The sequence below is a fragment of the Camellia sinensis genome, chromosome 2 (assembly GCF_055761805.1).
Source record: "Camellia sinensis isolate YWXY chromosome 2, ASM5576180v1, whole genome shotgun sequence".
In the NCBI taxonomy this organism is placed as follows: Eukaryota; Viridiplantae; Streptophyta; class Magnoliopsida; order Ericales; family Theaceae; genus Camellia; species Camellia sinensis.
Genome location: NC_138962.1, coordinates 48,540,864 through 48,566,718, shown reverse-complemented (window position 1 = coordinate 48,566,718; position 25,855 = coordinate 48,540,864). Strand labels below are relative to the sequence as shown.

The 25,855-nt window shown below is 38.2% G+C and overlaps 1 long non-coding RNA gene and 1 pseudogene across 1 annotated transcript; both read right to left on the bottom strand.

Moving 5' to 3' along the window:
* The window catches only part of LOC114312195 (7-deoxyloganetin glucosyltransferase-like), a 70,765-nt pseudogene that overhangs the window by 38,066 nt on the left and 6,844 nt on the right, over window positions 1-25,855 (bottom strand).
* On the bottom strand, window positions 1,969-4,737 carry LOC145819543 (uncharacterized). Its single transcript, XR_014360302.1, has 2 exons — window positions 4,440-4,737; window positions 1,969-2,328 (listed from the first exon to the last, which is right to left on the bottom strand). It is a non-coding gene; the product is annotated as an uncharacterized LOC145819543 (long non-coding RNA).

Below are 25,855 nucleotides of genomic sequence, written 5' to 3'. Positions count from 1 at the left end.
ATAACACGGATCACATAAGTTTTTTTTTTTTTTTTTTTTTCTAATAAACACTCTTTTCTGTATCATAATAATGGAACAAGCCTTAAATTAAGTCTCATACAAATATTTCATCCTTAATAAAAAATGGTGGGTTTATGATAACAATACGTTAGGTTCAGAATAAAAACACATCAGAGCAAAATTATATCCTTCAGTCAAATGGCAGTCCACAAAAGAAACACAATTTCCCTATATCATTAAACTTCCATAAAATTCTACCGAACATTATGTGATCACAAATCATGATACTTGTATTTATTAACATTTCAGGTAGCAATTTCAACATTCTAACTCTTGATCACAATTCCATGCTCGTTATCAATCATTAAATATTTAATCATAATAATTTCATGAATTGTCAGCTACCATAATTCTAATGTCGCTTATCATTTCATGTTTCCAGAACTCAACATGTTTGTACTTCCCATTAGCCAAGTCAAAACACTACAATTTCAATTCGTACACAAACACATTTTATCATACTACCCAGATGCAGTACTTTCTCAAAATCATAGATCTAAACATGATCATGGTGAGGAAAACATAACTCTAGCTTAAAGTTAGAGTATCACACATAGCATTTCCTTTGTTCTTAGAAATCTCACAGATGACCAACAACCGACAACATACATTTTATTTAATCTTTACATATAAGTCGTCTTACCGACCAGTTCGAACCCTCACCATGCTTCCGCTGCACAACTTTATTGATTAAATCCCATCTGCAGATCTTACCATGTTCTGCATAGCAATCAGCCACAACATATACAAGAAATGTATAACAAACATGAATAATAACCATTGCGGTTAGTGTCATTACATATACCATCATCGTTGCTATCAATTCCTTTCATGTGCATTAAGGATGTCATGCATGATGCCTGTAGACGTCCCCGAACGCCCCGGGAGGGTTAGTCCCGTTCTGTTCATTTGGGGTCACTACAGCTCGGACTCTCAAATTTGTCACGGTTCTTAATCTGAACCAAAGAGTCCAAATCCGGCAAATCGTTTTGAGAAAACAGATTTTTAGAAAAGAAGTACCAAACATGGACTGCTTTGCCAGATACAGAGTCGCCACCTAAATATTTCTTTATGGGGGAATTTAGGAAACCCTGACTCGGTGCCAAAGGCCACGTGTCCGTCATCACCAAAGTTGCCTCGGCTCGGGAACTTGGGTACGATTGGGGAAGGTCACTTCGTGAGCACCCCCGCTCGCCCGATCAAAGATCGGCCTCTACTAACCGTGATATCAAGTTTTGAAAACATTGTGTGTTCTTATTCCGGTTATTAGCCTAGATTACTATGTGATTCGCACAGCATACAAGTATAGACTGGATCGCCTGAATTGGAACAAAACATTTCCTGTTTGTTTGTTTGAAAAATGGTTTGATGGTGCTACTCGCAAGTAGGCTAAGACGTGAATTTGCCACCCTCGGGTGGGCTTAGAAAAATATGATTTTGCCACTGTCTAGTGGGCTTAAAAACACACATTTGATGAACTGTTCCAATTCAGATAACCCAACCTTCACCCACAGGCATTCAAGGCAGATATGTCACATAAGCAAATAGCCTCATGGTAAGCATGCTATTCATGGCAACACTCACATGCATGCAAGGGTGCTAAAGCATAAAACTCACCGAGTACTCCAAGCCAAAACGGAAGCTCATTAGGAATCATGCATGATCCTAAGTATACAGAAATGCCTAATACAACACATGCAAAAATGCAAACTATAGCAGGCTCGGCTATTCTAAACATGGCATATGAAATGCTACAGCTAACATGTATTCAACTTGGAATTGAAATACAGATGCAGTTAGTATGATGTGCCGAGCCCGGTGCATGCAATACAGGTGAATGATGCAACATGCTGTCATACTGCATGCTAATTGAAATATGCCCTAATCTAACCATCATAAGCGGGTAAATAAAAGGGAAGAAAGACGTGGGGTTGGAAGACATACATCACACACACGCACACTTATTACAGTTATGCCCTCGCGCAGAGGGTCCAAATAAATAATACAGTCCCGAATAAAAGAATAGTACAGTCCAAATAATACAGTCCAAATAATGTACAAATTCCTAATTAATTTACAAATTAACTAAGAAAGCTGTAAAACTGGCATGCAAGCCAGGGACTGCCTTGACTCCGCTCCGGATGATGAATGATGCATGCCCGGGTGCCTTTGCGCGGAAATCCACGGCGATGCCCCGATTAGCCTCTGTTTGCACTCTTTCTTGAAATGCGCGCCAAACTTCGGAAAGTTGCTGATTCTTGACTTTTGCTACAACAGAGAGCAGGAAAGGGGCATAGCAATGTATTTCACAAATGTATGCATGTCTCGATCCTCGTGCCACCAATCACGCATACCGATGCATGATGGCCGAGGAGTTGAATTGCACAACTCGATATGAAATGAATGCAAATGAAAATACTACAAAACCTAACTCCATCATGGATAATCCGGAGTGTCGGTGACTGGGGAATTGAGACACATTCCGTCACTCGGAGTACGAAATGCACCTCGTTTCCCGTGCCTGGGCTAACTCCTACCCCGAACACGATGCAATATGCATGACATGCATGAAATGCAACTAAGATACAATCCTAACATACACAATGTTATGGAATGGCATACACGCTGCACGAGGTAATACACAACCGAGCATACACAATGCTATGGATGAAATGACATACGCAATGCAATAATGGACTTACACCAACATGAGAGAGCCTCAGCCACACTCACATAGGAGGCCAATGGATGAAAATGAAGTGCCTCGAAACGCGTGCACACAGGCACGCAAACCGAGGCAATGGCAAATGCAATGCAATATGGCTAAAATGGCATATGGAATGCAACATGGACTTATACTAACACGAGAGAGCCTCAGCCACACTCACATAAGAGGCCAATGGATGAAAATGAAGTGCCTCGAAACGCGTGCACACGGGCACGCAAACCGAGACAACGGCATATGCAATGCAATATGGCTAAAATGGCATATGGAATGCAACATGAACTTATACTAACATGAGAGAGCCTCAGCCACACTCATATAAGAGGCCGATGGATGAAAATGAAGTGCCTCGAAACGCATGCACACGGGCACGCAAACCGAGGCAACGGCATATGCAATGCAATATGGCTAAAATGGCATATGGAATGCAACATGAACTTATACTAACATGAGAGAGCCTCAGCCACACTCACATAAGAGGCCGATGGATGAAAATGAAGTGCCTTGAAATGCGTGCACACGGGCACGCAAACCGAGGCAACGGCATATGCAATGCAATATGGCTAAAATGGCATATGGAATGCAACATGGACTTATACTAACATGAGAGAGCCTCAGCCACACTCACATAAGAGGCCGATGGATGAAAATGAAGTGCCTCGAAATGCGTGCACACGGGCACGCAAACCGAGGCAATGGCATACGCAATGCAATGGCACGGAAAATGATATGCAAACATGCTAATGGAATTTCAGCACTGAAATGTGGGGGAAAACAGCCCCGAAATGAGGCGAAAGTACACCCGATGCATGGAATAGTCCCGAAACATGAATTTTGGCACCCGAAATGGCCTATAGCTATACCAAACATGCACAATATGGACATGAAATGAATAGACAGTAGCAAGGCAGCCCGAAAATTAGCATTTTTACAGTTCAAAGCATGGCCAAACAGTAAACAAAAACAGGGCAAAACAAGCATACAAAAATAGCCCTAAATGTGAGACAAAGAAGCAACTCACAGCTGCTGACCCCAAACAGGTTAGCGGCCTTCTACAATATTGAAGAGGGGCCAAAAATATGATGTTTTACAGAACTGTAAAAACCCCAAAAACAGACACAAGTATGCTCAAAATGCTATGGAAGATAAGGCCCAAAAGAGGTTACAACACTAAGTATACAAAAAAAGCCCCAAACAGAAAAATATTCTTAATGAAACATGACAAGGGGGTCAAAATAATATCACTTTCAGTTCGAATCAAGGTCCAAAAACAAAAACACCATAGGCTAATAAATCATGCAAAAAAGGGGGGGAAAGAGGGCTACAATGGCAAGTGGCATATGGAAATATCAAATGGTGATGAGCCCTTCAACAATGTTGAATAAGGGCTCAAAATAAGCACACTTACAGTTTATAACATGCCTCAAAACAGATCACACACAAGCCAAAAATATCATGCAAGAAAGATGGCATACAAGAGGGTAATGAAGCAAGTGCAACAAGGAGGTCCCAAATAGGGTAAGACTCTTAATGAAAGATGAAAATAAGCTCAAAATATGGCCACTTTAAGTTTTGGTCGGAGCTCAAATGTATAAGCAAGACGGGCTAAGATATAGACCAAGAAAAGTGCAAAAAAGGGAAAAACGAGACTCACCCTTGAAGACTAGTCTTTAGCAACCTCTTGGCTTGAGAAAAATATGCTCCTTGCCTCTGGAAATGACCTCCAAACTGCTGGTATGGAGTGGTGGTGGTGGTGCTAGGTGGTGGTGAAGGAATGGTGAAGAAATGGTGTAGGGAACTTGGAGTTTTGATGGTTGGAATATAGAGAGAGAGAGATATATAATGTAGGAGCTCTAAAAAAAAATTTCTAACCCTTAATACAGACCTGGGGTGCTGTATATATAGGCAAAAGGGGTGGAAAAAGAGGGGGAAAAAAGGGGGGGAAATTCGGATTCAAAATTCCCCCCAAAAAGGCCAAAAGGGTGAGACAAAGAGGGAAGTGGTAGCTGCGGGTCCAAAATGGCCAACAGACCTTCAACAAAGTTGAAAAGGGGTTCAAAACAAGGAACTTTGTAGTTTACATCAAGCCACGAAAATAAATACACGTAGGCCTAAACTATCGTGCAAGAAAAGGGAAAAATGGAGGGGTAAAGAAGCAAGTGATAGATGGAGATGTCAAACATCAAGAGGTCCTTAATCAAACATGAAAAGGAGCTCAAAATATGACTATCTCAAGTTTGGGTCAAAGCCCAAAAATGCAGAATGAAGGTTCAGGAGCCGAAACACGCAGTTTAGGGCCCCGAAAGTGGGCTGTTAGGCACCGGGAGTGGTGCTCAACCACGAAGTTGGTCTCTCGGATCACAGTGTCCCTCGAAAGGGAGTAAATAAGATACATGCCAAAAACCGGAGCAAATGGAAGTGGTTAGGCGGTCCCGAACCGAGGCACACGGCCTGACGGCTCCGAAAACCGGGAACTGGGCTCCGAAACGGGCAAAATGGCCTACGACCACGAAATGTAGCCCACGGCCACTGAGAGATGGTCTACGGGACCTCTCCCTCCCCTCAAGAAAAGAAACAGAGAAAACTGAGTCTGGTTCGCGAACCGAGGCAAGGTACAAAAGAAGGTTCGGGAGTCAAGAGGCAGGGCTCACGGCCGCGACTCTGAGACTTCTGAACGAGCGCGATATGCAACATCACCAAGCACTCAATTGGTGACGTCTGAGTCTTAAGGTCGGTCAAAAATGGGGTGTCTACAATGCCTACGTCTTTTATAGACATCCTAAAGCTCAATGGATTCGTGTGTGAGATAGCAACTCGTGCTCTGATACCACTTGTCACGCCCCAAACCCGCCCCTAAAAGTTCGGGCATGACCCATACAGAAACGGACACTTAACCTGATATACATATCATATGGGGCTTGAACGGAAGCATTTAATATAATAAAATAACACAGAAAAGCATCCATTGAGCTAAACCTAACATGCCAGGATCACATTCGCGACAGTCATTTATTTTTAGACATACCCATACACATACATGACCGCATAAACAAACATTGGTATAGAAAGGGGTCATATACATACATTTTAACCTTAGGTAAATAATTAAAGTGCAAGCCAAAATCTTAACAAAACTTAACATAAATGCATAGACTTGGTCTGGGAGCCTGGGCATACTAAGGTTGACAATTGAAGGGTGAGCTTCAAGGGTTAAGACGGACTCCCAAAGTGATTACCTACAGAACAGACATAATATAAAGTGAGTGAAGCTCAGTGAATAATAGCACATAAGCGATTCAATGCTCAACTTGAATTATAATACATATCAATGCATACATAAATAATGAGGCATAAGGTTAATTGATTCTGTATTAATTCTTGAAGCCCAAGGCCCAGTCTTGAAACATATTGACTTGAAACATAATATCTTGGAACATAAGGGCTTTAAGCCCTTGAACAAAGTGGCGATAACCCTTGAACATATTAGCATTAAACTTTTAAACATGTTGGCATATAGCCCTTGTACATGTGGCATGAAGCCCTTGATTATATGGCATAAAGCCCTTGAACATAAAGCCCTTGAACATATGTGTATAAATTCAAGAGGTGTCTCACACAGACTCTAAAGGTGATTCACATCGTAGCACTTAGTTCCATGTAGCACTTTGTTTTATATTATAATAACTTATTCGGAATGGCCATAGGCCTCATAACTTGCACATATGTATGGACTCAAGAGGTGGCTCGTACGGATTCTAGAGGTGACTCGCATTGCAGCACTTAGTTCCGTACAACACTTTGTTCCATACCGAAAATACAGAATGGCCTCTGGCCTCATAGATCATATAGAATGGCCATAGGCCCAGATTGGCTATAAGCCTCATCCATATATGTATCGACTCAAGAGGTGGCTCACATGGATTCCAGAGGTGACTCACAATGTAGCATTTAGTTCCAAGTAGCACTTTGTTCCATACCAGTAATTAACAGGTTTTACAGACCAACCATACATATCAAGTCATATCATAAACGGAAACAAATTCATACATATGCATTATGCTTAATTCATAAACAAAAATCAGAATTCAAACTTAATTATACCTGGCACTTCAATAGTGCTAACAAGTCAATATAAAGCATTCTTGTTCCTCGGTACTAAGAACTTGTAATATCCTTGAACTTATAACATACGTGAACTTGTAACAAACTTAAACTTGTAACAGACTTAAACTTATAATATACGTAAACTTGTAACAGATGTAAACTTATAACATACGTAAACTTGTATATACTTGAACTTGTAACATGCGTATACTTGTAACATACTTGAACTTGTAACATACTTGAAAACACAGTATTATTACCCCCGGATAAGGGTCGTGTGCTACGGATGTCATGAATACTTTACATATATGGCCAATTGTTCTTTACTTCCAAAACGTAACATATTAGAACATAGAACATTTCTTGTTATATCATGTCATTACAGTACACTTAGCAAAGACAGAACAGGTTACATCATAATGTGGGCTACATGACAAGGTCATCGATATTGAATTCTGTCTTTGGGTTGAGCCATCCGTAAATCAATCCGTTGTTTATCATAATACTTAGCAGGTATTAACGTATAAAACAATCCGTGGTCTTAGCTAATTATTCGTTAAGAAATAGCGTAGTTCACTTGATCTATTAATAGCATATAGAAGCATACACCTTTGTTTGCTCGTTCATATATGTTACCATATTTGGCTTATACTTAGCAGAGTACTACTGGTAGCCGTTACATCATTCACATGAGTTAACGTAATTAACTTAAGTTTAACAGGACGTTCCTAATAATTGCTAATGAGAGATAAGCACATTTACAAATTGAATGATTTCAGAGATACATGAATACCATGATTCCATAGTGCTTATACGTTCCCTTGGTTTGTCATGAATCACTATAGATATCTTGCACATAATGTTAGTATTCTTTGTTAATCAACATACTTGCAAGAAATAGAATGTTAACAATAAGAATCATTAACGATCATTGAATGTACGACTACCGTACTACTACTCACAGTGTTCAGATGCTTGGTCCGCCCCTGTAGCTGACCCTACACAATTCGTAATACACATAGAAATCGGGTCACATATAATTATTCCATTCTTAATTTGTTTAATTCTCTTTATACCAATTACACATCAATTTGCAATTCAACATAATTCAAACTAAATCCTTGAATTCCATTTCAACATTCCACAACCGAGTTCATGTCATCCATATCCTTAATAAATTATTTCCCCAATTTTTCCTTTACATTAAAGCATGAATTACAACATTCATAACAAACTTCATTCGCAAATTTTAAACATAATTTTCAAACATTTTCAAATTCCAATTAAACTTGTACATATCTAATTCAATATCTCAATTTCATTATTCTACTTTCAATTTGGGCCAAATCATTGGTTATCATCATTAATCAACCTAGGGTTTCAAGAAAATATTGAAATTTCAAGAAAAAATACAAACTTATTAACCCATTACTTTTTATTCCAATTTTCCCAATGATTATACATCTAGGAGTTACAATCTCCGACCCTGACGGACATGTGGCCTTCCCCGATCGTACCCAAGCTCCCGAGCCGAGACAAACTCCGGTGATGACGGACATGTGGCCTTCGGCACCGAGTCAGGGTTTCCTAAATTTCCCCATTTTAAAAATATTTAGGTGGCGACTCTGTATCTGGCAAAGCAGTCCATGTTTGGCACTACTTTTTCAACAAAATCTGTTTTCTCAAACGATTTGCCAGATTTGGACTCTTTGGTTCAGATTAAGAACCGTGACACAAATCGAGTCCGAACTGTAGCATGAGGCCCAACGCGGGCGCTGTTACAACTGCGTGGTCTGAAAACTGCCAAGTATGGAAACAATTATTCTCTAAATATTGGAGTTGACAAAACTGGAGCTGTTGTCAGGTACCTTTTCAAGTTGGCTAAGGCGACTTCGCACTCTTTTGTCCACAAAAAATCTATGGCCTTCTTTAACAATTGAAAAAATGGCTTGCATTTATCAGAACTTCAGCTAACAAATCTATTCAAGGCTGCTGCCTTGCAGGTCAAAATCTGGATTTGCTTAGCTGACGCCGGCTCTTTAAGTCAAGGATGGCCTTGATCTGTTTTGGGTTTGTTTCTATGCCCCTCCTGGTCTCCAAGTATTCCAAGAACTTACCGGACCCTAACTCCAAATGCACATTTTGAAGCATTGAGTTGCAGCTAATATGTTCTCAGGTTCCTTGGTCTTCACGACCATGTCATCAATGTAGACCTCAACTATCCTCCCAATTAGATGTTTTAACATCTTGGTTACCAGCCTCTAGTAGGTTGCTCCTGCATTCTTTAATCCGAAAGGTATCACTTTGTAACAATAGAGACCTTTCGGGATAATGAATGCCATCTTCTGTTTATCTGGGGCATACATTGCTATCTGATGGTAGCATACATTGCTATCTGATGGTAGCCTTTATACGCGTCTAGGAAACTCATCCTCTTATGCCCTGAAGTGACAACTACTAATTGATCAATCTTGGATAGTGGAAATGTGACACCCCAAAATTTTTTTTTTTTGAAACGTCATAAGATTTAAATAACGATAACTTGCTAGATAAAGTTTTAACTACTAATTAGGAACTTTTAAGTTCTTACATAGTCAAAGTCCAACAACAAAATAAAACTACAAATTCACACCCAACGTCACAACATAGTTAAATCCTAATACAAGGGATAACAGGATTTTATTTTGATAAAATCTTGACTCTAAGTCAGCCAAGGTTCGATATTGGCAGCAGCTCCAATTTCAGCCTCAGTCCGTTCTTCAACATAATCTGGCATGAAACGCCAGGGCAACAAAATATATGCCATGAGTTTTGCAACACAGTAAGAAAACGTAACCAACCTACCATTCTTTTTAAGAGAAAAATAATATTCTAAACATGAGATAACCATATAATTATACACAGAAATTACAACCATTAGAATAATTTCAGTAATTTTTATAAATTAGGTGACACTCGAAATCTCACCAAAGAGATTTAACTTACCAACCACTAAGCATGGCAACGGTTAATTTGAAACCCTCCCTTGGTCAAATATTTAAGTGTTACCAACCGTAACTACCAGGGATGCCCACGTCCGGAGTTATATACCCAAGTAGTGGCATCTGTGGTCTGCCCCAAGGAAACGGTCTGCCAGGGGTAAGTAACCTCCCTGTGTGCCACCTGCAAGTAACCTCCCTGTGTGCCACCTGCACATCCACCCTTATTCCAAAACCGAATACCGAAAAGGGTTCAAATAAGTCCCGTGCCATCTTAGAGTTTCGCAACATAATTTACGTGAGAATTCTCAAAACCAAGGCTCACCCTGAATACCCGGTATTAACCCTTCATCAATAACTCATTATATACCGTTAATCCTTTTGGTTAATTTATATATTAAACACAAATTATTCAAATCTCAATCACCAATAACATTATACCAACTAAAGAAAAACTCCCAACATAAAATATTATGCATGCCACCCAATAATAGTTCAATGTACAAAATTTAGTAAACAATTACTTAAAATCATGGTATGAACATAATAACTTAAATACAATAAATAAACCATAAATGCACACCTGCACAAATTTTTGATTTACTAAATTAGACTAGTATAATCTGAAAGTGGTGATTTTATCCTGCCCTGAAAAATTTTCAGAATATATATCTTGCAAGTAAAATTTTAAGTACATTACTTATACAACTCTAAAATTCATATCAATCTATAGAATAATCCATAAACATGTTATGGTCATTTTTCAGAAATCATTTTCCAAAAATAAATTATAAATAATTCTTAAAAATTCCAAGGGTGTTTAAGACACAGATTTGTCACATTTCCTTATATTAATTCCATGCTTAAATTTATAGATCAAACCCATAATCTAAAAATTTATCATGAAACTAGACTTCTCAAATTTCATCTTTTAGTTAGAAATTACCAGATTTGGCTTAGTATAAAATTTTAAATAAATTTTCAAATACATGGTAAAATCTGTCACACAGTTTCAGATTTAGTTAAAAATTTGTATAAATTCGTAGAAAGCTCAAAAATTGTTTTCAAAAATTTCTGGATAAACTAAAAATCATTATAAGCAACTTTGTAGAAGAAATCATCTCGAAAGTTTGAGTATAAAATTATCTAAAAATTCGGGTAAACATGCTGGCAGATTCAAAACAGTTTATTCTCAACACAGTTTCAGATTTAGTTAAAAATTTGTATAAATTCGTAGAAAGCTCAAAAAGTATTTCCAAATATTTCTGGACAAACTAGACATCATTATCAACAACTTTGTAGAATAAATCATCTCAAAAGTTTGAGTATAAAATTATCTAAAAATTCGGGTAAACATGCTGGCAGATTCAAAACAATTTATTCTCAACACAGTTTCAGATTTAGTTAAAAATTTGTATAAATTCGTAGAAAGCGAAAAATTATTTCCAAAAACTTCTAGACAAACTAGACATCATTATCAACAACGTTTTAGAAGAAATCATTTGGAAATTTTGAGTATAAAATTATCTAAAAATTCGGGTAACAGGCTGGCAGATTCAAAACAATTATTCTCAACACAGTTTCAGATTTAGTTAAAAATTTGTATAAATTCGTAGAAAGCTCAAAAATTATTTCCAAACATTTCTCGACAAACTAGACATCATTATCAACAACTTTTTAGAATAAATCATTTCGAAATTTTGAGTATAAAATTATCTAAAAATTCGGGTAACAGGCTGGCAGATTCAAAACAATTTATTCTCAATACGGTTTTAGATTTAGTTAAAAATTTGTATAAATTTGTAGAAAGCTCAAAAATTATTTCCAAAAATTTTTGGACAAACTAAACATCATTATCAACAACTTTGTAGAAGAAATCATCTCGAAATTTTGAGTATAAAATTGTCTAAAAATTCGGGCAAACATGCTGGCAGATTCAACACAGTTTTAGACAATGTATCAAATGTACATAATCTGAAAAATTTCAATTATATAAAAAAAAATGAGAGGGTTGAGAGGTTTTCTTACCTAGTAGTAGGGTGACAAAATGGATGAGAACTTTGGTTTCCTTAACCTCCTACTCTTCTTCCTCTCCTACTACTAAACTTGGTTGCTTAAGAGATTTCTCTCTCTTTTTTTTTTTTTTTTTTTTTTTTTTTTTTTTTTTCTTTCTTTCTTTCTTTTACCGAATGCTTGCATGCACAAGGAAGGCTTGCATGCATATATATATATATATATATATATATATATATATATAAAATGCTAGTTGAAGACATCTCTCTCTCCCTCTCATTCTTTCCATTATTTTATTTTTATTTTTTTCAAAAAATTCCATTCCCTTTCTCCAATTTCTAAGAGCAAGCTTTCCCTAAATTTTATAAGCTTTTTCCTAAATTTTACAAGCTTTCCCTAAATTTTATGGCTATCCTAAATTCTAAAAGATGGTGGGTTTGGTAGGAGCTGTGGGTTGTTTGCCCACTGTTTGTTTGTTAGTATTTTTTTTTTTTGTGTGTATTTGTAGGGATTCTGAAAATTGATACCCTAAGATTTTTATCTAAGATATTTAGTAAGAATAATTATTATATTGAATCCTAATTAAACTAATTTATAAACAACAAATATTGAACACTCACAAAATTATCATTCTTAATAGAGTCTTTGTTAGTGATAGGATTTGGTTAATTTAAAACTAATTAATTAATTTAGTTATTTATTTTCTTTCAAGAATAATTTAAATATGGGTTTTCACAATCTACCCTCCTAAAAAGAATTTTGTCCTCGAAATTAATTCGTACCTTTAGACTCGAAAAGTTGAGGATAATTGACACGTATCATATCTTCTCGCTCCCACGTTGACTCTTCCGTCCCACAATGTCTCCAGAGAACTCGAACCAATGGTATAGTTTTACCTCGGAATTTCTTCTCGCGACGATCTAAAAGCTTGACAGGCTTTTCTTCAATTGTCACGTCTTCATCAAGATTAATCTCCTCCCAATTGATGATGTGAGAAGGGTGTGGCTCGTATTTCCGTAGCATAGAGACGTGGAAAACATTATGTACTCCAGCCAGTTAAGGCGGTAGAGCCAAACGGTACGCCACTTCTCCGATTTTGTCCAAAATTTCGAAAGGTCCAATGAAGCGAGGTGACAACTTTCCCTTCTTTCCGAAACGAACAACTCCTCGACGAGGCTGTATTTTCAGAAACACATGATCTCCAACTTTAAATGCTAAAGGTCTTCTCCTTTTATCTGCATAGTTTTTCTGCCTACTCTGAGTGGTCTCGAGCCTTTGCCTAATTAGTTTCACTTTCTCGGTAGTTTCTTGAACTAATTCTGGCCCTAAAAGAGGTGCCTCTCCGACTTCTGTCCAACATATTGGTGATCGGCAAGGCCGTCCGTACAAAGCTTTATACGGTGCCATACCAATACTTGCTTGAAAACTGTTATTGTAAGAGAATTCGACTAGTGGTAAGTGTTTCCCCCAATTACCTTTAAAGTCCATCACACAAGCTCGAAGCATGTCTTCTAAAGTCTGAATTATTCTTTCTGATTGACCGTCAGTTTGAGGGTGAAAAGCTGTACTAAAACACAACTCTGTACCCAAGGCCCTTTGTAGACTTTGCTAGAACTGTGACGTAAAACGAGAATCACGATCTGACACTATTGAGACTGGTACTCCATGCAATCTAATGATTTCTCGAATAAATAATCGGCTTAAAGATTCGAGTGTGCCTGCTGGTCCTATTGGTAGGAAATGTGCTGTCTTAGTTAATCGATCAACCACCACCCAAATGGCATCATGTCCTTGCGGTGACCGGGGTAATCCTGTTACAAAATCCATTGTTATGTGTTCCCATTTCCACTTAGGTATTGGTATAGGTTGGAGTTTCCCTGCTGACTTTTGATGTTCTACCTTCACTTGCTGACACGTCAAGCACTTAGATACGAATTGAGCAACGTCCTTCTTCATTCCACTCCACCAATACTGTCGCTTAAGATTCTGGTACATCTTGTTTCCTCCCGGATGAATCACAAAAACTGAATGGTGAAATTCTTCAAGTACTTTGTCTCTTAATTGTTCGATGTTTGGCACAAAAATTCTACCTAAATACCTTAAACTACCATCTTGATGGAGTGTCCAATCCGGTGAAGATTCCTCGGTCACTAATCGGGCATTGATGAAGTCGGTCTCCTGATCAAATCTTTGGGCTTCCAACACTTTGGTAAGAAGTTGGGGTGTTGTAACTATTGTAAACAACCTACCCTTCCCATTCTGAGTCTTTGGTTGTAACTTAAACTCATTCATAGTGCTTACCATTTCCTATTCTTTAATTGATATGCTGGCTACAATCTCTCTTGTCTTTCGACTTAGTGTATCTGCTACAACATTAGCCTTCCCAGGATGATAAGATATGGTGAATTGGTAATCTTCAAGGTACTCCATCCAGCGTCTCTGTCTCATGTTCAAATCTCTTTGGGTGAACAAGTACTTCAAGCTTTTATGATCGGTAAATATCTCAAATTTTTCGCCATAAAGGTAATGTCGCCAAGTCTTAAGTGCATAGACCACAGCCGCCAACTCCAGATCGTGAGTAGGATAATTTTTCTCATGATTCTTCAATTGTCTTGATCCGTAAGCTACTACCTTCCCGTTTTGCATTAACACACTACCTAACCCTTCCTTAGAGGCATCACAATAAATAGTGTACCCAACGTCACGTTCGGGTATGACTAATATAGGAGCGCTTGTCAGTCTCTTCTTGAGTTCTTGAAATGACTGTTCACACGCTTCGTTCCATTCAAACTTTACTCCTTTTTGCATTAGGCGTGTCATCGGCTTGGCTAATTTGGAGAAATCCTGAATGAATCTCCTATAATAACCTGTTAATCCCAAGAAACTACGAATCTCAAACGTATTCTTAGGTTGTTTCCACCCCATTACTGCTTCTACTTTAGCAGGATCCACTGATATCCCTGATTCAGACACAACATGACCTAAGAACTTTACTTCCTTCAACCAAAATTCACATTTGCTAGCTTTAGCATACAATTGGTTTTCTCTTAGAATTTGCAAAACGGTTCTTAGATGTTGCTCGTGGTCTTCCTCCGATCGTGAGTATATCAAAATATCATCAATGAATACTACCACGAATTGGTCTAAATAGGGGGTAAAAATTTTGTTCATTAAACTCATGAATACCCTAGGAGCATTTGTCAAACCAAATTGCATTACCACAAACTCATAGTGGCCATAACGGGTTCGAAATGCAGTTTTGGGTATATCTTCTCCTCTGGAACGAAGTTGGTGGTATCCCGACCTAAGGTCAATTTTGGAAAAACATTTTGAACCTCTTAGTTGATCGAACAAGTCATCAATTCTGGGTAAGGGATATCGATTTTTAATAGTGGCTCGATTTAGTTGTCGATAATCGATGCGCAATCTTAAGGTTACATCCTTCTTCTTCGCGAATAATGCTAGTGCTCCCCAAGGGACGTGCTTGGTCTGATGAACTTCTTACACAACAGTTCTTGTAACTGCTCCTTCAATTCTCGAAGTTCAGCTAGCGCCATACGATATGGTGCTATTGAAATCGGTGAAGTCTCGGGTTGAAGCTCAATCGTGAAATCTACATCTCGTTTTGGGGGTCATCCTGGTAATTCGTCAGGGAAAACGTCAGCGTACTCACACACCACATGGGGTAATCCTGGATCCTCTCGAGTTTTATCTTCCAAAATTAGGCTTGCCAACCATCCGTTTAGTTGATCATGCCATCGCGACTTGCGACACGTTGGAGTTAGAGAATCTTGTCTATCTCCTTTAAATTGAACTTTCGTGCCGTTAAGGGGGGATACTATCACTGTCTTACAGTAACAATCAATAATGGCTCGATGAACTGACAACCAATCCATTCTTAGGATGACGTCAAAATCAGACATATCCATAACTCTTAGATCACAGATCAAAAATGAACTGGAGATTTCTAGCTCACAAGATTTACATACTAGATTTACTCGGGTTTGACCTCCTAAGGGCGAAGCGACACTCATAGCTATCCCTAGCGTCTCTGGCTTTAAACCCAAACTTGTCATACATGCAGTGGATATAAAAGAATGCGAAGCCCTAGAATCAAACAATACTTTAACCCAAGAATTCATAAGGATTAACATACCTTGAATTACTGATGGGTTATCAACATCTTCTTCTTCTTGGAGAGCATACATTCTTCCTACTGCCTGTTGGTTAGTCTCTCCCGGTTTCTTTCCATTTCTAGCTCCTTGTGGTTGTGTCACAGCCCAAACCCGGCCCTATGGGTTTAGCACCGTAACCGGCCAGTAATCCGAGATTACCGAAGGCCTGCTGAACAGTAATACAGTAAAACAGAGTACAGGGCCTGGCGGAAGCCAAAACAGTAATTAAACAATGTCCAACGAGCTGCGACAGTCTGTATGCCAAAAAGATTTTTCATGCATTCATACATACACAAACAGTACAGTCTATACAGAATTTACAGTCACACAGTACAGGGACCTAATCCCTTGATAACAGTACGGTAAACATTCAGTCTATACAGAACAGTTAGACAGTATGAAGACAGGCGGGGGAAAACAAACAAAACACCCCCAGGCCATAGCATGGCAACTCGGAACCTCGCAGTGAGGCACAAAGGCTGGCTTGACAAAACTGGAGTCTAACCCACGCTCCTAGCTCCGATCTGGTGGCTGAGCACCTACATATATATATAAACAGTGAGCTAAAGCCCAGTGAATAACATAAAGCGTAAAGGGGTTTAGAATGAATGTCCTTACAGTAATGGAAACAGTTCAATTCAATCAGTATTTCAGTTGTTTAGTACAGTAAACAGTCATATGTGGTACATCCATTAGCGTAACAGTGACAGTAGGTCTTAAAAGACCGAACAGTAATGATGGCCATCAGTCAGTAAACAGTAGTGGTTCCACGAGGGAACCGACAGAGATCTCTGTAACAGTAACAGTAACAGTAACAGTAACAGTAGGTACTAAGGATGCCACAGTACAGTTCAAAAATAAAGGACATACATTCATTCAGTAATACCAGTTCAGTAAACAGTTCAGTTCAGTATTCAAAAGATATCAGTTGAACATATCTTTACACAATTGTTACTCACAGAGTTTGGGCTACAGTATGCTAGAGCGTGCCTCCCCAGTCGCCAACCCTACACAGTTCACAGGTTGAACACACACTAAGCTACACAGTTGGGAAAGATAACAACTTAATCCCTAATGCCTCGGTGTGTTCTACATCTATATCCTCAACAAGATGCCTTAAACTAGGCCTAAGAATGCCTAGAACGGGATGAGGATGCAAAGATGCACATTTAAAAGCATTTTCAGAAAAACAGAGTCCCGCTCGAGCGCACGTTTCCCCGCTCGAGCGGTCATGCAACAAAGGTACACGCTCGAGCGTAAACTTCCCCGCTCGAGCGTACTGTAAAAGTACTGGATGGGTGAAATCTCCGCTCGACGCCCGCTCGAGCTTGAGACAAGACTCCGCTCGAGCGCCCAATCCTCCGCTCGAGCAGACTGTAAAACAGTGCAGAGAGATGCTGGATGCTCGGATTCCACGCTCGAGCGGCACTTCCCCCGCTCGAGCGGAAGTGCGAAATCTGGAAAACCCAGATTGCACCTCCAAGCTCCAAAACCAAGTTCAAAAGCATCAAAACTCGACCTCTTGGGCTAAATTTCCAGAAAACACATGTAAACTCATAGTTAAACATGATTTAAAACTCAATTTGAGAAATCAAAGCCCAAGGGTGTTTTATTCAAACCCAATTTCAAACCATTTTCCAAGGACAATCCTCAAACATGACATGCATGATCTTTAAATCATTTTAAAGCTTCAATTTGATGCTCTAGGGAGCCAATTGATCCAAAAACAAGTTGAAAACATGGACCATTACAAAATTATGAACATGCATGTGAGGAATTATGAACTACAACCTTAATACTTCAATATATGTACATGCATGCAACAATTAAGCTACAATTCAACATCTAACCCATGATTGGCTCCAAACTCCATCAATATGACATGAACCATGCGAGAATCCACTCAAAACATGAACAAGAAGACAATGGAGCTACCTTAAGTCTAGTATTTAGGATAGGAAAGCTCAATTGTACAAAACTCCTTCAATTCTTCAAGATTCTCAAGCTAAATCAACAAGAACAATTCCCTCTCTCTCTAACTCTCTTCTTGGTCGGTTAGAGGCAACACAAAGGCTGATGAAATGTTGGTTTTAATCAAATGCATTAAATGTAATAAGCCTCAAAAGGTTTGAGGTAGTGGCCCACTATAAGGCTAGTTTGGTAAATAAGTCCAATTCATGTGATTAACTCATTTTAATCTAATTTAATCATACCTAATCAGTTTTCAGGTAAATACACCATAAAATCACATTAATTACGAGGGTCAGGGAACATCAGTCGGTTTCTAATTCGGCCGCCGATAAGGCCTTCAATTAGCAGTTTAAACATATAAGCATGAACAGATAATCATACAGTCAAACAGATAGAATGCAATTTAACCTACATATACTCAATCAATTCGGTTTCCAATTTCAGTCAGTCAGTTCAGTACTTTAATCAGTTCAATTATCAGTCAGTTATCAGTCATTATCAGTTCCGTTTAGCAGTAATCAGTGATTATCGGTAATCAATCAGTCATTAATCAGTAAACAGCATGAGGGTTGTTACAGGTTGTGTTCTTGGTCGGCCTGCATTCTTAGAGGCTTGAGGTTGCCCCTTGTTGGTCTGGGCATGTTGAGTAGGCTTGGTTGGCATTTGTTGTATGGTTGTGCCCCTCGCTGATCCGTAAAATACCTCCCACCTTGAGGACACTCACTTCGACGATGCCCCTGTTGACCACCTCCAAAACATCTTCCTTTCCACTCACTTACAAAGTTTCCTCTTTGCTGGTTTCCTCGATTCTGCCTTTGTTGCTGCTGCATCCCTCCGGCATAAGGTGCTGGCGCAGGATGGTTTTTGGTGTTGCAGACTGGGCCTCCTCCGCGTGGTTGGTTGTTGTTCCTTGATCGCTGATTTCGAATGCGTTCGAAATCTGCTAACTCTCGTTCCACAATTAAAACTCGATCCACCATCTGGGCATAGGTGGAGAGTTGCACTGCGATCATTCTTCCTCTAATGTCTGTGTCCAAACCCCATTCAAATTGCCTAACCTTATCCTCTTCATTTGCTACTATGGCTGAAGCGTACCGTGAAAGAGCTTCAAAACGGTTCGCATATTGAGCGATTGACATTTTTCCTTATTTCAGTTGGAGGAACTCTTGAATCATTTCTTGTCTTAACGAGCTAGGAAAATACTTTTCCATGAACAGGTCTTCGAACTGTCTCCAAATTAATGTCTCTACTTGTCGAGTACTCTTGATCATTTCCCACCAATGATCTGCTTCGCCTTCCATTTGAAATGCCGCCATGGTCACTCTATCTTGTTCATTTCGAATGTCGGAGGTATCTAGCAACTTCTTAATTTGAATTAACCAAGCTTCAGCTTCATGGGGGTTCGGTCTACCAAGGAATTTGTGGGGACGTAGCTTTTCAAATTTTGCTATCATTTCCGATTTGTTTTGATCTTGGTTTCGGGGTGGTATATTGCTTAGCCCATCAGCAATCGCGCGTATAATTCTACTGACATCGCCATCAGCCACTCCATCGCCATTACCGTTGTTATTATTTCTTGTTCGTCCAGCCATTCTGCATGATGGGATTTTCTTGTGATTTATTCATTTATTTATTTTCATCATTATTATTATTATATTCATGTGCAAGGATAGTTTAAAAAAAAAAAGATTTCATTAATTAGATTAGATAAGCTACAATTAGCAAAATACAATTAAAACAAAGGAAAAGATTAAATAACATACTACGGGCAAGAGATAGCCCCTACAATCTGAGTTAACTCCTACACTCACAATTCTAAACTAGGCAATTTTTACATGTGAGCATACAAAACAATCAGTTAGCCTAGCTTATAGTTCCCTTAAGACCCCTTAAAATAGCCAAGGAAAGTCTCTCCACACCAGGGCTTTTGACTCCCATGTGGCTTGGAAAAGTCCCATGAATTGCCACAGCATCCTTACGAAGATAGCAGTTTCGCACACATGATGCCCTAGCAGCAGCACCAGCTCCTCCCGATAGGTCCTCCAGTCTCTGAAGTCCACTGACCCATCCCTCCTCACAATTTTTCTTGGGTCGGGCATGATACATTGAAGGCTCCAAAAGTCAAAAAGGTCGCCCACCTTATTGGTGAAACCATTCGGGAAAGGGCCTAATTGATAAACCCAAGGAGTCTTTTGTCCTAGAATCTGGATAGGTCCGATATAGGTACCCACCCAACTTTCAGCTTTCCAAGCACAACCTCCTAGGGGATCAAGTCTGACATATACAAAATAGCCAATCTGCAACCCGTTTCGCACATCCCAACCCTCAAACGTGGCTCCTATATCTCCAGTGTTCTCCTCGGTATCGCCTTCCATAGACTCATCTTCAGTGTCTGACTCAATCACAATAACCTCCGGGGGGTTGTATATTGGTACAACTTCTTCAACTTCATCAGACTCAGACTCAGGCTCAAGTTTAGGATCAGGTTCAGGGTCAAGCTCAAGCTCAAATTCATAGTCTTGTATAGGCATCTCTACTTCTTCACTTGGGTCAGATTCTATGGATTCATAGTCTTCTATAGGCATCTCCACTTCTTCACTTGGGTCAGATTCTATGTCATAGTTTTCCACCGAATTTTCCTCGTTAGAGTTAATGTCTAATGACCCTGGCATCCTACAAATAAAAAGGTTCTAACTTAGTTAGGTCACCGAGAATTACAAATTAACTTAAGGTTTTCTTAATTGTAAAAATAATAAACTACTACCCATGGCCCAAAGGTTCAAACCTAGGCTCTCATACCAAGCTGTGACGCCCTAATTTTTTTTTTTTTTTTGAAACGTCATAAGATTTAAATAACGATAACTTGCTAGATAAAGTTTTAACTACTAATTAGGAACTTTTAAGTTCTTACATAGTCAAAGTCCAACAACAAAATAAAACTACAAATTCACACCCAACGTCACAACATAGTTAAATCCTAATACAAGGGATAACATGATTTTATTTTGATAAAATCTTGACTCTAAGTCAGCCAAGGTTCGATATTGGCAGGAGCTCCAATTTCAGCCTCAGTCCCTTTTTCAACATAATCTGGCATGAAACGCCAGGGCAACAAAATATATGCCATGAGTTTTGCAACACAGTAAGAAAACGTAACCAACCTACCATTCTTTTTAAGAGAAAAATAATATTCTAAACATGAGATAACCATATAATTATACACAGAAATTACAACCATTAGAATAATTTCAGTAATTTTTATAAATTAGGTGACATTCGAAATCTCACCAAAGAGATTTAACTTACCAACCACTAAGCATGGCAACGGTTAATTTGAAACCCTCCCTTGGTCAAATATTTAAGTGTTACCAACCGTAACTACCAGGGATGCCCACGTCCGGAGTTATATACCCAAGTAGTGGCATCCGTGGTCTGCCCCAAGGAAACGGTCTGCTAGGGGTAAGTAACCTCCCTGTGTGCCACCTGCAAGTAACCTCCCCGTGTGCCACCTGCACATCCACCCTTACTCCAAAACCGAATACCGAAAAGGGTTCAAATAAGTCCCGTGCCATCTTAGAGTTTCGCAACATAATTTACGTGAGAATTCTCAAAACCAGGGCTCACCCTGAATACCCGGTATTAACCCTTCATCAGTAACTCATTATATACCGTTAATCCTTTTGGTTAATTTATATATTAAACATAAATTATTCAAATCTCAATCACCAATAACATTATACCAACTAAAGAAAAACTCCCAATATAAACTATTATGCATGTCACCCAATAATAGTTCAATGTACAAAATTTAGTAAACAATTACTTAAAACCATGGTATGAACATAATAACTTAAATACAAGAAATAAACCATAAATGCACACCTGCACAAATTTTTGATTTACTAAATTAGACTAGTATAATATGAAAGTGGTGATTTTATCCTGCCCTGAAAAATTTTCAGAATATATATCTTGCAAGTAAAATTTTATAAACATTATTTATACAACTCTAAAATTCATATCAATCTATAGAATAATCCATAAACATGTTATGGTCATTTTTCAGAAAGCATTTTCCAAAAATAAATTATAAATAATTCTTAAAAATTCCAAGGGTGTTTAAGACACAGATTTGTCACATTTCCTTATATTAATTCCATGCTTAAATTTATAGATCAAACCCATAATCTAAAAATTTAACATGAAACTAGACTTCTCAAATTTCATCTTTTAGTTAGAAATTACCAGATTTGGCTTAGTATAAAATTTTAAATAAATTTTCAAATACATGGTAAAATCTGTCACACAGTTTCAGATTTAGTTAAAAATTTGTATAAATTCGTAGAAAGCTCAAACATTGTTTTCAAAAATTTTTGGATAAACTAGAAATCATTATCAGCAACTTTGTAGAAGAAATCATCTCGAAATTTTAAGTATAAAATTATCTAAAAATTCGGGTAAACATGCTGGCAGATTCAAAACAGTTTATTCTCAACACAGTTTCAGATTTAGTTAAAAATTTGTATAAATTCGTAGAAAGCTCAAAAAGTATTTCCAAATATTTCTGGACAAACTAGACATCATTATCAACAACTTTGTAGAAGAAATCATCTCAAAATTTTGAGTATAAAATTATCTAAAAATTCGGGTAAACATGCTGGCAGATTCAAAACAATTTATTCTCAACACAGTTTCAGATTTAGTTAAAAATTTGTATAAATTCGTAGAAAGCTCAAAATTATTTCCAAAAATTTATAGACAAACTAGACATCATTATTAACAACTTTGTAGAAGAAATAATTTCGAAAGTTTGAGTATAAAATTATCTAAAAATTCGGGTAACAGGCAGGCAGATTCAAAACAATTTATTCTCAACACAGTTTCAGATTTAGTTGAAAATTTATATAAATTCGTAGAAAGCTCAAAAAGTATTTCCAAAAATTGTTGGACAAACTAGACATCATTATCAACAACTTTGTAGAAGAAATCATTTCTAAATTTTGAGTATAAAATTATCTAAAAATTCGAGTAACAGGCTGACAGATTCAAAACAATTTATTCTCAATACAGTTTCAGATTTAGTTAAAAATTTGTATAAATTCGTAGAAAGCTCAAAAATTATTTCCAAAATTTTTTGGACAAACAAGACATCATTATCAACAACTTTGTAGCAGAAATCATCTCGAAAGTTTGAGTATAAAATTGTCTAAAAATTCGGGCAAACATGCTGGCAGATTCAACACTGTTTTAGACAATGTATCAAATGTACATAATCTGAAAAATTTCAATTATATAAAAAAAATGAGAGGGTTGAGAGGGTTTTCTTACCTAGTAGTAGGGTGACAAAATGGATGAGAACTTTGGTTTTCTTAACCTCCTACTCTTCTTCCTCTCCTACTACTAAACTTGGTTGCTTAAGAGATTTCTCTCTTTTTTTTTTCTTTTTTTTTTTTTTTTTTTTTTTTTTTTTTTTTTTTTCTTTCTTCTACCGAATGCTTGCATGCACAAGGAAGGCTTGCATGCATATATATATATATATATATATATATAAAATGCTAGTTGAAGACATCTCTCTCTCCCTCTCATTCTTTCCGTTATTTTATTTTTATTTTTTTCAAAAAATTCCATTCCCTTTCTCCAATTTCTAAGAGCAAGCTTTTCCTAAATTTTATAAGCTTTTCCTTAAATTTTACAAGCTTTCCCTAAATTTTATGGCTATCCTAAATTCTAAACGATGGTGGGTTTGGTAGGAGCTGTGGGTTGTTTGCCCACGGTTTGTTTGTTTGTATTTTTTTTTTTGTGTGTATTTGTAGGGGTTCTAAAAATTGATACCTTAAGATTTTTATCTAAGATATTTAGTAAGAATGATTATTATATTGAATCCTAATTAAAATAATTTATAAACAACAAATATTGAACACTCACAAAATTATCATTCTTAATAAGGTCTTTGTTAGTGATAGGATTTGGTTAATTTAAAAGTAATTTATTAATTTACTTTTATTTTCTTTCAAGAATAATTTAAATATGGGTTTTCACAGGAAAACTGTCTTTCGGGCAAGCCTTATTTAGGCAAGTGAAGTCCACGTAGACCCTCCATTTGTCGTTCTTCTTTTTCACTACCACTGTGTTGGATAGCCAAGTAGGGTAAGTTCACTTCTCGGATGGCTTGGGTTTCCAACAACTTGTCTATTTGTTCCTCGACTGCCGCCACATGTACTAATGTTGGCCTTCTTGCTCACTAGATGACAGGTTTAGCTGACCTGTCCACATTGAGCCTGTGGCAGGTGACCTCGGGGTCAAAGCTAGGCATATCATAGGGCGTCCAGGCAAACACTTTGATGTTTGCTCACAGAAAAGCCTCCAACTCATTTTCTTCCTCCTTGGCTAAGCCTGAGCTGAGAAGAAAGAAACGCTCCTCATCTCCTTCTTGGACCAAAATCTTCTTCAAAGCTTCTTTACTCTTGTTGGCTGGTTCTTTTTCGACATCATCTAGGACCTCAATTTTCTCGTTTTCAATTTCTACTCTCTTTGCCTCTCACACGTTACAAGTGGACTTCATTACTGCCATGAAACAATTTTTTGCCTACACTTGATCCCCTCTGACCTCCTCGATTTCATGCTCAGTTGGGAACCGTAACAGTTGGTGTAGCGTTGAGGGAACAACCCTCATTGCGTGCAATCACGGTCTTCCCAAAATAACATTGTAAGGGGAGGAGGTATCAATTGCTGTAAACTTCATGCTTACCTTTTTCGTGCCTGCTTGCACCTTTAGATTCGTGGCTCTCAAAGGCCATGTCGGCATTCCGTTAAATCCAACCATTGGGCTGTTGGATTGTTCCAGATCATCTGGGTGAAGGCCAAGCTCCTTGTAACATTTAACATATATGATGTCACAAGAACTGCCTTGATCAACTAGTATGCGCCTCACCTAACACTCTGCAATCTTCAGTGTTATCACTAGGGCATCATTGTGTGGATGCTGCACCATATCCAAGTCTGCCTCAGTAAAAGAAACCATTGGTCCCTGATACTCATTTGTCCTAGGCTTCTTTTCCTGGACCTAGTACACATGTTGGAGGTGCCTCACTCTCTAAGTTTCCCCCCGTACATTATTCTTATTGACCTTTGAGTGAATTACATTGATCACCCGAGGTCCCTCTACTTGTTGTGGTGGTAGTGGTAGAGGTGGTGTTGCCGGTGCTTGTGGTGGCCTTGCTTGCTCTTCCTTGGTCTTGGCTTCATCTACTAGGTCTCAGGTGATCCTGTCTGACTAGATCCTCCAAGTGTGTCTTTAAAGCCCTACATCCTTGAGTCAAGTGCCTATCCTCATTATGGTAAGCACAATGCTTCTAAGGCTCTTTCCCATAAACTCGCCAAGGATATTTTCCAACGCTCTGTAATACGGTTAGTTTCTGATCCTTTCCAGAACTTTGTAGATTGGGATCCTGAATACCGTGGTGACTGCCTGTGTAGCCCTCAACCCTATTTCCTACCTGTTGAAACTAGTGTTACCTTAGCCTCGCTTCGGTGAGCTGTTTCTCTTCTCCTGCTTTGGTGCCTTTGCTTCATATATGTCTTTCTCTGCTCTGGCATATTTCTCAATTTGTGTCATGAGCTCCTCTATACTCTTTGGTAGAGTTTTGTAAGTAACTTTCAAAGCGAGTATTCATCTTTCAGGCCGTTTTTGAAAGATACAACCGCTAGCTCCTGGTTGTATGACGGTATTCGTTTGAACACCTCATAATGCCGTTTGGCATAAGCCCTGAGACTTTCACCTTCGCTAATGTTTAAAGCCAGCACGGAGTCTACCCTTAGTGGCTGCAACT